Source organism: Haliaeetus albicilla, chromosome 16 (assembly GCF_947461875.1).
Source record: "Haliaeetus albicilla chromosome 16, bHalAlb1.1, whole genome shotgun sequence".
NCBI classification, from domain to species: domain Eukaryota; kingdom Metazoa; phylum Chordata; class Aves; order Accipitriformes; family Accipitridae; genus Haliaeetus; species Haliaeetus albicilla.
The window spans coordinates 12470831-12483137 of NC_091498.1; the positions used below are offsets into that span (position 1 = coordinate 12470831).

General features: G+C 48.8%; 1 protein-coding gene across 3 annotated transcripts in view; it reads left to right on the plus strand.

Annotated features, from left to right (window-relative positions):
* Positions 1–12307, plus strand: part of LOC104313402 (USP6 N-terminal-like protein) — an 88180-nt gene that overhangs the window by 877 nt on the left and 74996 nt on the right. The window lies entirely within an intron of this gene.

Here is a 12307-nt window from a genome sequence, read left to right on the forward strand (position 1 = left end):
TGAGTCGTGGTGGGGATGCATTGAGGTCAAAAGAGAACAAAACAAAACACGAATACTGGGGTTCCCCCCCCACCGGATGAAGCAGCGCAGGAGCTGCCTGTGATCGCCTCGGTTGCTGTTAGGGGAGGCTTCTCCTTCCCAGCAGCTGGGCATGCTCCTTGCAGGGGACAGGGTGGTGAGCTTTCACCTGCCCTCCCCAGCCCTGCTGCTCTCTGGGGACACGTGGGGTGGCACAGGTATGGCCTGGGTGCCCAGTGGGCAGCCCCCAAAATACCTGCTGCCTGGGACGTAGCTGGCAACGCTGGTGGGGTGGCCGGGTTTGGTCCCTGCAGGTGGCAGGGGCAGCTGGAGATGTGGCAGCTCAAGTGCCTGAATTAGTTAACCTGCCGCTTGCAGTTGGTTCCCCCCACCTTGCCTTGCGATACCTCCTTTAAAAACAGCACCCAAAAAAGTGAAATCTGGCACTGTGGTGAGTCATGAGGTCTTTTCCCTCAAGAAATGGTTCCGTTTGCTCTTGTGCTCCAGCTGAAGTAGGGTTAAGGGCAATATCTCTCTGCTGGATGAGGAAGGAGATGCTGGGTCTGGAGCAGGGATCTTTGGGTGTTCGTCAAAATATAGCGGATGAGGGCATGTGCTGGGGCCTTCTGGGGAGCTGCATTGACCGGCTGGAATTTGGTGCCCCGTTTTTGGAGGGAAAAGGGGATGCACTTGCTCAGGGAGTGCGTAGCAAAGTGGGTGAGAGCATTGGGACCTTTCTCTGCCAGCACTGTGCTAAGAGGAGGCTATTCATGGGCTGTACACTTGAATTTAAAGCAGTCTTTAGCAGTGGCGATATCCAGGGTTTAGTTAAAAATCTGCCATTCTAGTAAATGCCTTGCCTTGTGTTTGGTCACTTTTCTTCCCTTCTGATGTTCTTGAATAAGAAAATAGAAAACAGAATGGCTGCAAAGGCCAGTGCAAATGCTTTCTAAACCAAGGGGATTACAAAATCACTTTTGTTGTATAACCTCCGTGGTGGCTGCTTAACACCTTGATGTTTGGAGAACAGCAAAGTCCTGGGCTGAGCTGGCAGGGCTGCAGGCAGTGGTGCCCGTCCCCAAGTTATTCCAATTTCACTGAGCAGCGGGGAGGTTGGAGAGAGCGACGGGACCTGCTGCGGCTTTTGGTCCATCGAGCTCCTGCATGCTTTACACTGTTGCCTTTCCTGCAATACTTTTGTACTTCTACCTCGGCTGTGTTCAAGCCATTGTTCTGTTGGATTCTAAACTACTCTCTGCTCAATTTTACACCCTTCCTGAGGGATTTGCCTTAGTTCTTCTGCTGATGTACAAGTTACTTTTTCTCCTGGATGCGTTTGCTGAGCTAGTGTCCTCCAGACGGTGAATTTCTGATGAAATACTCCTATATATCAACAGCTTTACAATTAACAAATAGATTTTTAAAAATTATTTATTTCTTTTCCTTGACAGGTTCCTGTCTGTGAATGGGCTCTGCCTCTTACAGAGTTTGCTTAATAGCTTCTCTGAATGATATTTTATGAAAGTACTTGGAATTTTAAGTTTACTTCTCTTCTGTCCTTTTCAACATACTAAGATGTTGCATCTTACTTTAAAGGGCCTGTGACGCATGATCTTAGCTCTTCAGAAACTGTCCTGCCTTTCATTTATCATTTTCATGGTTGTGAGCTTCCCTCTTGGTCTTAGCAGAGGGAAGATTGGCCAACAAACATGTTCTGAAAGACACGTTTATCTTTTAAAAAAAGCCCAACAGCAACCAAACAAGCAGCAGCCGCACCCATCCAGCAGTATGATTTCTTATCTTGGAGCATGACTCATAATTCTGACGGCTCCTTACCTTTGTTGTTATTTTAAAAAGAAAGTAGTTTTGTTACCTAAGCTATTCCCCTGGGTGCCAGGCTGAAGCGCGTTGCACGTGTGTCATTTCTTTTTCTGATGGCCTCCTGTCTGTTTTACATCACCCTGAGCTGCAGGACCCTGTAATCTTGTCCACGGACTGCTTTTTTTTTTTTTCTGATATGCAGAAAATAGGGAGATGCTTGAGAGTATCTCCTGCTGGTGAATCTCACCTTCGATGCAAATGATAGCGTTTCATCAGCTTGGTTTTGCAGAAGTCGACTCTGTGGAGCTGGAAAAAATGTTTCAGGCTGCATTTTGCATAGATGCTCTCAGATGTGAGATTTCACCGCCTGGGTGTTACGTGTGTTTTTCCTGTCACGGGGCAGTCTGCCTCCCTGAATTGTTACGTTGCTGAGAGCAACTGGCAGAGCAAATGCAGGGACGGGGGAAGAGAGGATTGCCTTCACCCTTGCTTCGTCAGCCCCAGCCTCCCTCATTTGCTCCTTGTGTGGTTTAATAACAGGGTTGTGTATGATCCTTTCTCAGAGCAAAAAGTATTTTTGGTTTTTTGGTTTTGGTTTTTTTTTTTTTTAGAATTAAAATCACACCAAAGAGTGTGTGTCAAGATCAACTTTGAAACTCAAAGCCTGTTAGTCCTTCACAGCCACGCTGGAGTAATTCCTGTGCTTTTCTCTCCTGCATTTTAATTACAGGAGAGAGTAGTTCAGCTCCCACAGCTCAAGCTGCTTTAAGAGCACGTCTATACTCTGCAAAGAAGCTTTCCCCTTGCTATCTTTTACTTTGGCAGTGCTGTGCACCTGGGACTCCGTACATGGGGCAAACATTGTTCGAGCGCTAGTGAATCTCCATCTTCCCCTTGCGCTCCCTCCTTCCCTCCCAAGGACAGAGAAGTCCGTTTGCAGGTGACTGGAAAAAAACACACCTAAACAAACTTACAGCTGCTCTGTGCAAAGAACAGCCCCCAGAGATGCTGAAGTTGCAGTGCTGTTGGTGGAGCTTTGTGGTAGTGTTGCTTGCTGCATCCCCTTTAGCTTTCGGCAGCCTGTGGCACTCCCAGTTGTCCGTTTTACTGGGTAGTGCGGGGGTGGTTTAAGGCACTGGTTTGTGCCATGCTGCCAGTCGCTTAGCATGGCGGTACAATAGCTGCTGTGTGATGGAAAGCAGTTTTTCTAGCACATGCAAGATAATCTCCCATGCTGAGGTTGGAAGTCTTGGCTGGTTTGCTACAACACGCCTCCCCCTTTTATGTAGCAGTGGGTATTTCTGAAACAAGTGTGCAGGCTTGAGTGCTTGCTCTGTGTTTTTCGAGGTTGATGGGTGCTTTCCTTAGCTGTGGGTTTGCTTTGACACCCTCAGCATCAGGTATTTGCAGAGGGACCGGTGCAGATTCGCCTCCCTAAGTGTCTGCTTGAGCACCAGCTGTGCTTCCCAGCTCAGCATCCTGCCAGGTCGTTCGCGCGTGTGCCATCCCCCTGTGTGCTCCAGGAGAGTTAAATTGGGGTTGGAAGAGAGCTGGCAAGAGGCCTGGGTGTTCTTAGAAAGATATTGATTGCCCTGGACAGTTCGGGTTTGTTTCTTTTGTTTCCCTGGCTCTCATCATGGGGTCGGGCTCATTAGGGCGGCAGCTTGTTGGAGGATGGAGAAACAGCGCAGGCTCTGCGGGTTGAGGCTGGAGCAGTGCCATCCCAGCCCGCCTCTCTCAAGTGTTAAGTCTGAAGCAGGCTGCCTGGTAATTCCATTAATGGGAGCCTAGTGCTAGAGAGATAAATGTAATTCCAGGGTAAAGCTGACACTGGGGCTCAAATGGAGAGGATTTGCTGGTTCTCCCGGGTGTGCCACTGTGAGTAATGTACTCCTGTATTACCCACAGATGATGTTTAGAGTCTAGATGTCAGCGTAAAGACCAAGCAGTGATAAAAAAAATTACTGCTAAATCTCCATGTGAAGAAATCCTTAGCTCTGGAGACTAGCTGTCTCTTTAGAATGGGTTTTACCAGGAATAAGAGTTTCCTGCTTAACTCCTGACATGCAGGACGACACAGAGCTAAGCAACCAGCCAATTCAGGAGGCAGCTTGCATGGGATATAGCCAAAACAAGCTCGCTGTGTATAATCAATGCAGAGCAAAAATGATACCCTGTGTATATCACACCAGGAAGCTTGGAAGCACATCGGAGCTAGCCACCACAATTGCAAGTAGCACAGGCTCCTCCACGTTTTTGGGCAGCGTGGTCCACGCTTGAATTCAGAGATTACTGTCCTGGCCAGCTGTTTTCCCAGTTCGATTTCTTTTTTTTTTTTGCAGACCACATCTTCCTGTTTGCAGTTGTATAATACCCTCATGGCACCATCAGCGAGTCTTGCGTTGCAAAGGAATGGTTAATTGGGATATTTTTAGCTCTCCTTGTGGCTTGGATCCTGGAAATCAAACACGGGAGCCAGCACCATTCAGCTTTATGCAGAGGAGCTTCCTGTGCATCTGGCACGGTGGGAGCTCACAGCACCAGTGAGCCCCAGTGCTGAGGTACCCCAAAAATCAAGCAAATGAGGCGCTTGCCCCCAACTTTTGGAGCTCAGCACAGGATTTTCCTTGTGGGAAACTGCTTGTCATCAGTCCAAGGCGGGGGAAAAAAGGTCGGTGAAGCCAAAGAAGGTGCTGGGGATGCTCAGTCCCCCATGTGCCCCCATCATGCCAGCTTTGCCCGAGTGTCCGTCAGTACAGATCTGATCTTTTTAGGCCTTGGGGCCCTGCTGGCATCCTGACAGCAGATTTAAAGCCAACTTGCTCAGAAATGCTTGTTTGTTGGTGTATTCAGCAGCTTGCCGATGCTTCCTCTGCTGTGAGAGGTGTGGGGGAGATTCACTTGTTCAGCAAAGTGGGGTGCATGCCTTGCCAGTGACCTAGCAGCAGCTGGGACAGCCCTCCAAAGTCCACAACCTGCTCATGCATTTCTTACTTTTCTTTGCAGTAGCTGCGCAGACGTGCCTGGCTTCTTGATGTATGCGCTTTGGGCCAGCTCGCTTGCGGGATCTCATTGAGACTTGCTGCTTGGCTTGAGTTTTTAAATCTCCTGCCTCCTCTTCCCTTCAGTTCTGTTCCCTCATCAGTGAGGGTCATGCTTTGCATGCCTTTCCCCAGCTGCTAAAGCTGCAGCCTGCCAGGTGTGTGGAGGGTGTACTGTGGAAACCTGTCTGGCCGTTGCCTCGACCAAGTGTGTGAGAGCCACGTCTGCCACTCACCGCCACAGTGGCACGATGTTGGGGGGATGCAGGTATCGGTCTGAGCTAGTGCAATTGCTTTTTTTTAAAGTTTCCCGCATTTGCATTGTAGCTGACTAGTCAAGTTTTAGTTTAGTAGCGTGTTTTTCTCTTCCCAAGATAAAATTTTTGAGTGTCTGCTTTCCTGCTTTCGTAGCTCTGACATCTGGTTTGGGCTTGAGCGGAGCAAAGTTGCACCGATAGTGAATTGTGTGTCTTGTCAAACATTTCAATACAGAGTAGACGAGGAGGGAGCAGGTAAGAAAATGACCTGCATGCTTAGAAATTCAGTTTCTCAAAAAATGCTGTGTCTGTGGTGTCTTGTTCTTACTGTTTCTCTCTTCCCTCCTCCCCCAGTTCCATGAGTCAAAACTGGTCATGAAGCATCGTTGTCTGAATGAGGGGGACTTACCAGGGAGGATGTAATACGTTCGTTTCCTCTGCGTGGTAGTTAAGTGGGTCAGAAGTGTTGAGTGTGCTATTGCTGCTGATTACAACACTAACTAGATAAAGTTGCTCAAACTGTTTCAAAGCATCACTATTTTCTTTGCTCCCTGACTTGCTGCATGAGTTTCACAGGGAAACCTGTATCTGATCTGCAAAGCATTGATTTGCTCGATGGCTCTTCTGGCCTAGGTGCGTGGTTGAGCCACTTTCTCGCCACCTTGGGACAACATTGTGAGTGACCCAGCACTGAATTTGTTCTTTACCCAAGTATATTTGAGCCACATCTGCATCCCCATTTGGTTTGCTGCGTAGCTGACCAGGCAGCTGTGCCAGCATAGCTGTGGAGGAACAGCCAGAGCTGCTGCGGACTGACGCCTATCACACCGCTCCCTCAGAGAAAGGGCCGGTAGGACCATCGCTTGGCCTCCTGCAGACTCCGAGCCTGTTTGCTCTAGGTGTCTAGAGGCTGAGCAAACAGAGCCTGCTAACATTGTCCTTCTAATGGTCTTGAGCTTATGGTGTAAATCCCACGGTGGGCTCTGCAGATCATGAACTGAGGATGCTCAGCAGTGCTAGAGATACCTTGAACAGCATGACATTTGGTGAGCGATGTTGCCTCGGTGCTGGGCTCTAACAAGACGCCTGTTGAAAAGCCACAAGCAACTGGACTTGGTGTTAATTCATGTTGCAGTATCAGGCAGTCAGCTCCTCTGGGTCCTCTCTGAGTTTTTGAGGCTGGAGACCTTCTGATGCTGCGTCTGCCAACTTTGGGTGTTTGTGGGGTGACCTGGTGGCTGTGCTTTGGTACCTCTGTGCGGTGAAGAGATCTGGCTGGAGGCTGCTCAGGGTCTCCCATACTGCGAGAGAAAATGCCATGAGATACAGCGGGTGGAATTTGGAGTTGAATTGGGAGTGGGAAGGAGGGATATATAACAAATGTTATAGCTGAGAAAAGCAAAAAGCTTCAGAAGACCTTAACCACTGAAGGGCTTGAACTTGTTTCCAGCTTACATGTTTAAAATGTGATTAGCTGCCTCTTAAAGTGGGGTGCTGTAATCAGGTTTCCCTGGAAAAAACTGCACGGTGCATGTGGCGAGACAAGGGGCGGACTGGGCTTGGCAAGTGTGCGCATTGCTTTCGGGCTCAGTCTGTAACTCCCCTTGCTTATTCTGGCTTTTTGGAGACCGGTGCGAGTGCAGGGAGCTCCTGCCCTCTCATGCGCCAGCGCTCAGTCTGGTGGCAGCCAGAGCTTTTCCCTCCAGCGCAGACTGGAGGGAACAGGTGTGAGACGGGGGGGGTCTCTGCCCCTCTTTGGCAGTGGTGGACTGTTGTCAGCCCCCTGTGTGTCTAGGGAAATGGTTTTCCAGGTCATCTGTTGGGATTTTACAGGGATCTCTTCCCTTACTGCTTTCCTGACTTGGGCATGGATGCCGTCTGGATCTCCACTGACCTCTCCCTGTGGCATGTCAAAGCAGTTTGGTCCTTGGGGGATTATCTCCTGCAGGGTGCTGGATCTGGTATGGGAGCAGCTGGATGGACAGAGAGGTCTGTCCCTAGAGTCTTTAGTTTGTGGCTCAAACAGTGCTGCTAGTCCATATTCTCCGACTGCTGGAAGTGGCAGGCATTGAAATTAAAAGATTGAGTTAGCCGGTGTCTATCAGCTTGAGCTGATAGAGCATGAATTTAGCTCTTCTTGTTTTATTTCAAGAAATTACATTAAGAAATGAGCAAAAGGGGCTGTGCACCAGAGGCTGCCTCCACTGCAGATGTCTGCTTGCAAAGCTGTGTTGCAGAATGGTTCTTTCTGGTGCTGCAAAGCTGGCAGGGAAAGCAGAGCTGTGGCACGGGCCAGGAGACCTCTGGGGAGGTGCAGCCGAAGGGCTGGCTTGATTGCTTTGGCAGTCCGTCTTTTGAGCCAGGCGTGGGCATTGCTTCCATCTGTTATCAGTGGTTCCTTGCATCTTGGTGAGTGCATGAGCTGCTTTTTCCTGCAAGCCAAAGAGCTGTGCTCTGCCCCAAGTCCCTGCTGCTGGGAGGTGGCATGCAGGTAACCAAAAGGTCCCTGGCATAAATGTGGCACGCGTGATGGCTCTTGTTTCTTGCCTAGCATCAGCTCTGTGGTTACAGCTAGTTGCAGCTGACTTCGAAAACTCTGCTCTGTAAAAATTGGCCTGAATTAATCTGTTGTGGTTTGTTTGATTTTTTGTTTGTTTGTTTGTTTTTGTTTTCTTTAAAACTAAGATAAGATTAATTTCTGCAGAGGTGAAAGCTTGAGCTTTGTAATAAAGTCCATAATTTTCTTAAGGATGCTTTTGGCTATTTCTGGGGTGTGCATGTGCTCCACATGGTAACAGTTATCAGGAAGACTGAGAATGGGGAAGTTGGAGATGCGTAGCTGGTGAATTGATTTTAATGCCATGGAAACTTCAATTGAGTTGCTTTGTGCTTTTTCTGGTGGGGGGAAAAAAAAAAGCTGCATTTAATGGAGGAGCAGCTCTGGGTATTCCCGTGAAGGGTGTTCAAAGGAGGCTTGAATGTGAGGGTTTTAACTGTGCTCATCTGTTTGTGTCGAGAGCTGGCAGAGTTGGTGGTTGCGGTGCAAGCATGGCAGCCATTGCAAGCAAGGCTTGCCTGGGGGCCCGGGGACAGCTTCCGCAGGAGCCTGTGTGACTAATGCTGCGTAAACTTAGAAATAACATGAGAGGATTAGCTCTGCCTCCTTCACCTCTGTAAGGAGCTAGGGGTGGGGGAGCTCCGTCGGACCACTGCCGGGATGTTTGGATGGTACCTCTGGGGATGCCGGTGCATCAGCTCCCTCCACTCGGAACAGCTTTGTGGTGTGTACTTTTTTTTAGGTGGGGATCATGCTCTTGCTGGTTTTGGAGGCGAGGTGGCTGACTGGGCTTTGAAGGCTTGTGCTGGCAGCCCCTTCAGTACCCTGAGCTGCACCTGGATCTGTTGGGACCCCTCCATCCACCCCTGTGCTGGAGGAGAAGCGGGATGGAGGTGGGGGGTGCTCAGGGCACCCTGTGCTGGGGACAAGCCAGCCTGTGGGAACCACGCAGGGCTGTGTCCTGTTCTCCCTCCATGCTCCTGGTGGCGTTGAAGGAGGAGGAGGTTGCGTGTCAGGGTGAAGGGCTGGCTTCAAGTCTGAGCCTGTGCTTCTGTTTTTCCATCCTTATTTTCCAGGGTTTCTCTGCAAGGAATTGGAATACCTCTTCTATGGGCTGCCGTGACAGCCTCAGAAATGTCCAGATGGATTTGAACTTTAGTGTTGCAAAGGGCTTTGCATATTTATTTTCAGTATCCTGCTGTCTGCTTTGCTTAAGAGCTTTTGCTAGATCCTTTGCATATGTTTGCCCTTCTCCTCTTCTGAAAACCATTTGAGAATACCCTTCAGCTATGGCAAAACACACCAAAAAAGTAAAATCCCCAAAGCTCTTGGAGAAGTTTTGTTTTACCACTGTTCCTCGGTAAGCTGTGAGGCTTGCATAGCTGTGGTGTATTGCTCTTTGAGTGCATCAGCCTAGTTTGGAGACCTCAGGCAGCACTTCACCAGGCTCTTTTGGATGGGTCTTTAGAAAAGTGAGTGGCTGGGCACGTTCAGCAGTGGATGGAGCTGTTAAAGTGGTTTTTAAGTGACTTACCCCTGTGCAAAGACAAAGCTATGATGAGTTGAAGTATTGTAGCTTGAAAGCCTCATCTCGGTTTCCAGATGTACCACTGTGCTGTCTTTCTGAGGTCATGCTTCCCATCAGCTTTAGCTGATCTCAGGCTGTTCTCCTGCCAGAAATCCTTACACTTTATTTTCTTCTTTCTGGGATGGCTTCCAGTTGGATCAAGCAAAGGATGGTTGCTACCACAAGTGTAGAGATGACTGGGATGTGTGGAAGGGGGTGGAGAAGGGAAAAGGCAGGACTGTCTATTTTGGCAGCAAAGGATAGTTTTGGATCAATTAAGCTGATGAGTATGTGGGAGTGGGCACAGCTTGCCCTGTAGGCCCTGGTAGAGCACATCCTGCTTCTACCCCAGTTTCCTTCCCTGCAAAGGAGGGGTAAGGATTGCAAAGTGTGTTAACGTTTCTGGGAGGCTACCATGTTGGTAGAGTCCTTTGAGGTGCACTGGCTGATGGCTTCATGTTCATGCTGAAAACATGCAGCTTCCCAGTTAACCCATGGGAGGTATCCCTCCGGGAGGACTTTGAGCACAGTTTTAAAATAAAATCTTCTGCTAAACTTATCAAGGATAATATTAGATTGACAATAAGGGAGAAATTTTCTACAATGAGGGTGGTGAGGCACTGGAACAGGTTGCCCAGAGAGGTTGTGGATGCCCCCCTCCCTGGCAGTGTTCAAGGCCAGGTTGGATGGGGCTTTGAATAACCTGGTCTAGTGGAAGGTGTCTCAACCCATGGCAGGGGGGTTGGAACTAGGTGATGTTTAAAAGGTGCCTTCCAACCCAAACCACTCTGTGATTCTATGATTTCTCTGCTTAAATATGCTGCAGACCAAGGCCTGATGTGTTAATGCCTGTCTGAGAGGGAGCAGGACAAATCCTGCTGTCCTGTTCTCCTCTAGCCATAAGGCTAGGGATAGGTTTATCTTCCTGCCTGACTTGTTATAAACATTTTATCTGTCCCATCTCAGCCTGAAAAGATGTTCTGTTAGGTGCTTGTTGCAAGTACGTTACTGCCTTGACGATGATTTCTCAAGGTCTGTTGAGTGGGGAGCTGGCGTGGTTTTGGTAGCGCTCTCGATGTACTAGCCATTATCTGAGGAGTTCATCATATGTGCTTGTGTCGAAGGGGGTTGTGCATCTTCCTGTTAAAAGCAGCACAGACACTCAGCCTTACTGTTGGTTATGGGAGGTCAGAGCTGTTTGCTTGAGCTTGAAATTGCTGGTGTTGCAAGATTGTTACAGGACGGGGGGAGAAAATAAGCATAAGCCCCTTAAAGAAAGCTTTATTATTTCTCAAAGCTGGCAGGAAAACACCCCACCTCCCTGTTTAGGCTTCAGAGTAGAGTTTCTTTTATGGTGGGTGTATCTGCTTAGCAAAGCTGCATGGTCAAGCTTGGTGTCTGGCAGGTCCCCCGAGGTCATGTGCCTTCCTTTTCTTTTACTGCTTATGGCCTGGGGGACTTCTCTGGTCACTCCTGCTCTGCAGAGCCCTCCTATTTCTCTGCCCCATTGTTTTGCTTGCACCTTTCACTCCTGATCTGGTGATGCTTCCTTCTCCCTTTGTAGGTCACCCGGTATCGATCAGTCCTCTGCCCCTATGCTTCATAACTATTTTTTAAATTCTGGTGAATCTTTATGTGCTGCATTAGATGAAATAAAATGTTATTGTGTCTCTGCAGCACTAGTTCAGTCTGCCAACAAGCAACATGTTGCAATGTCGAGGTCAAGGACAGAAAGAGGTTGCTGGGGTGGTGACACTGAGAAATGTGTATTTTGGTGGATGAGTTGGAGCTGCAGGAAGGCAGCAGAGGAGCTTTGCTGGCATGAGTGTGTCATCCATGCTCTGCAATGCCTGGAGCATGGTGGCGTCTCTGGGGAGGAGCAGCCCTGGGGCGAGTGATGCTGCTGGGCACTGTGAGAAGGGAGTTCGGGAACAGGGGGGACTGATTCCCTGGCACTCAGCTGTGCTTTCAGTATATCTGGCTGCTGTGGGACAAAATGCTTTGTCTGAGAGCTGCGGTTGCTTTGGGAAGGCAGGCCAGGCCACCTTCATATGGGTTTGATTAAATCCAGCAGCACTTAGAGAAGCTACAAGCATCTCTGTTTGCCTTGCTCAGCAGTACCGGGAGGCGAGGAGTTTGAACTTTGCCAGTGGTGTTTCTGCAATGTTGTCTAATAGTAGCAGTCGCATTGAGAAAGTTGTTAGAGGAAAAAGGAGCTGGAGGGGGAAGGGGGAAAAGGTTGTCTGCACGGCAGCTGTGCTGCTCTCCCCCACGTGCTGAGCCTTGGTGCGGGAGTGGGTTGATGCCAATGCAGATTAAGTCCTACAAAGCTAATGCAGCCCCTTTAGATGTAAGCCATGTGAAGCTAAGGTATGAATTTTCTTGCTGGGGGAGGAAAGTTGTCTTTCCGTACTTTATAAATAAGCTGCCACTGAAGATTATTGGCCAGGTTGGATTTGTCATATTATTTCTGTCTTTGTAGAGACTTTATGTTCCACTGCAGAATGGTGTCCAGTTAATGACTTCAAAATTACAACAGAAGACCCTCCTGGAGGTACATAACACGAGTAAATAACTCTTGTGTTTTGGCTAGAGTGGTAATGTAAAGCAACAGGGAGACCAATTATAAATGGTGATGGAAAATTTGTGCTTGAGGCTGGAGTCCAAGGTCTGTGCTGTGGTCTTCAGCATTGTTTTTGTCCTTAGAAATGCCTTCAGCCCTTCCATAATGGGAAAGGAGAAAGGGGAAAATGGGGAGCTGAATGGATTATGGTTTTTCTCAGTTCTTTAAATACCAGCTGGCAATGGCTGACGTCTGTGAGTCACCCGCAGAGACTAGGGAAAACAAGCAAGTCTCTTTTTCTTAGTCCAAGGTAAACCAGTGCACTTCATGAGTAAATTTTCTTGCAGCTCATAATGAGGTCCAGTTGGCAGGAAATATGTGAGATGCTGTCAGGCTGATCCTGTACCTTCCCCTTGCCAGTTTGCTGCTTTGACTGGAGAAGTCGTCCCACCCTGTTTCCTTACCTCCCCCCACTTCCAAATC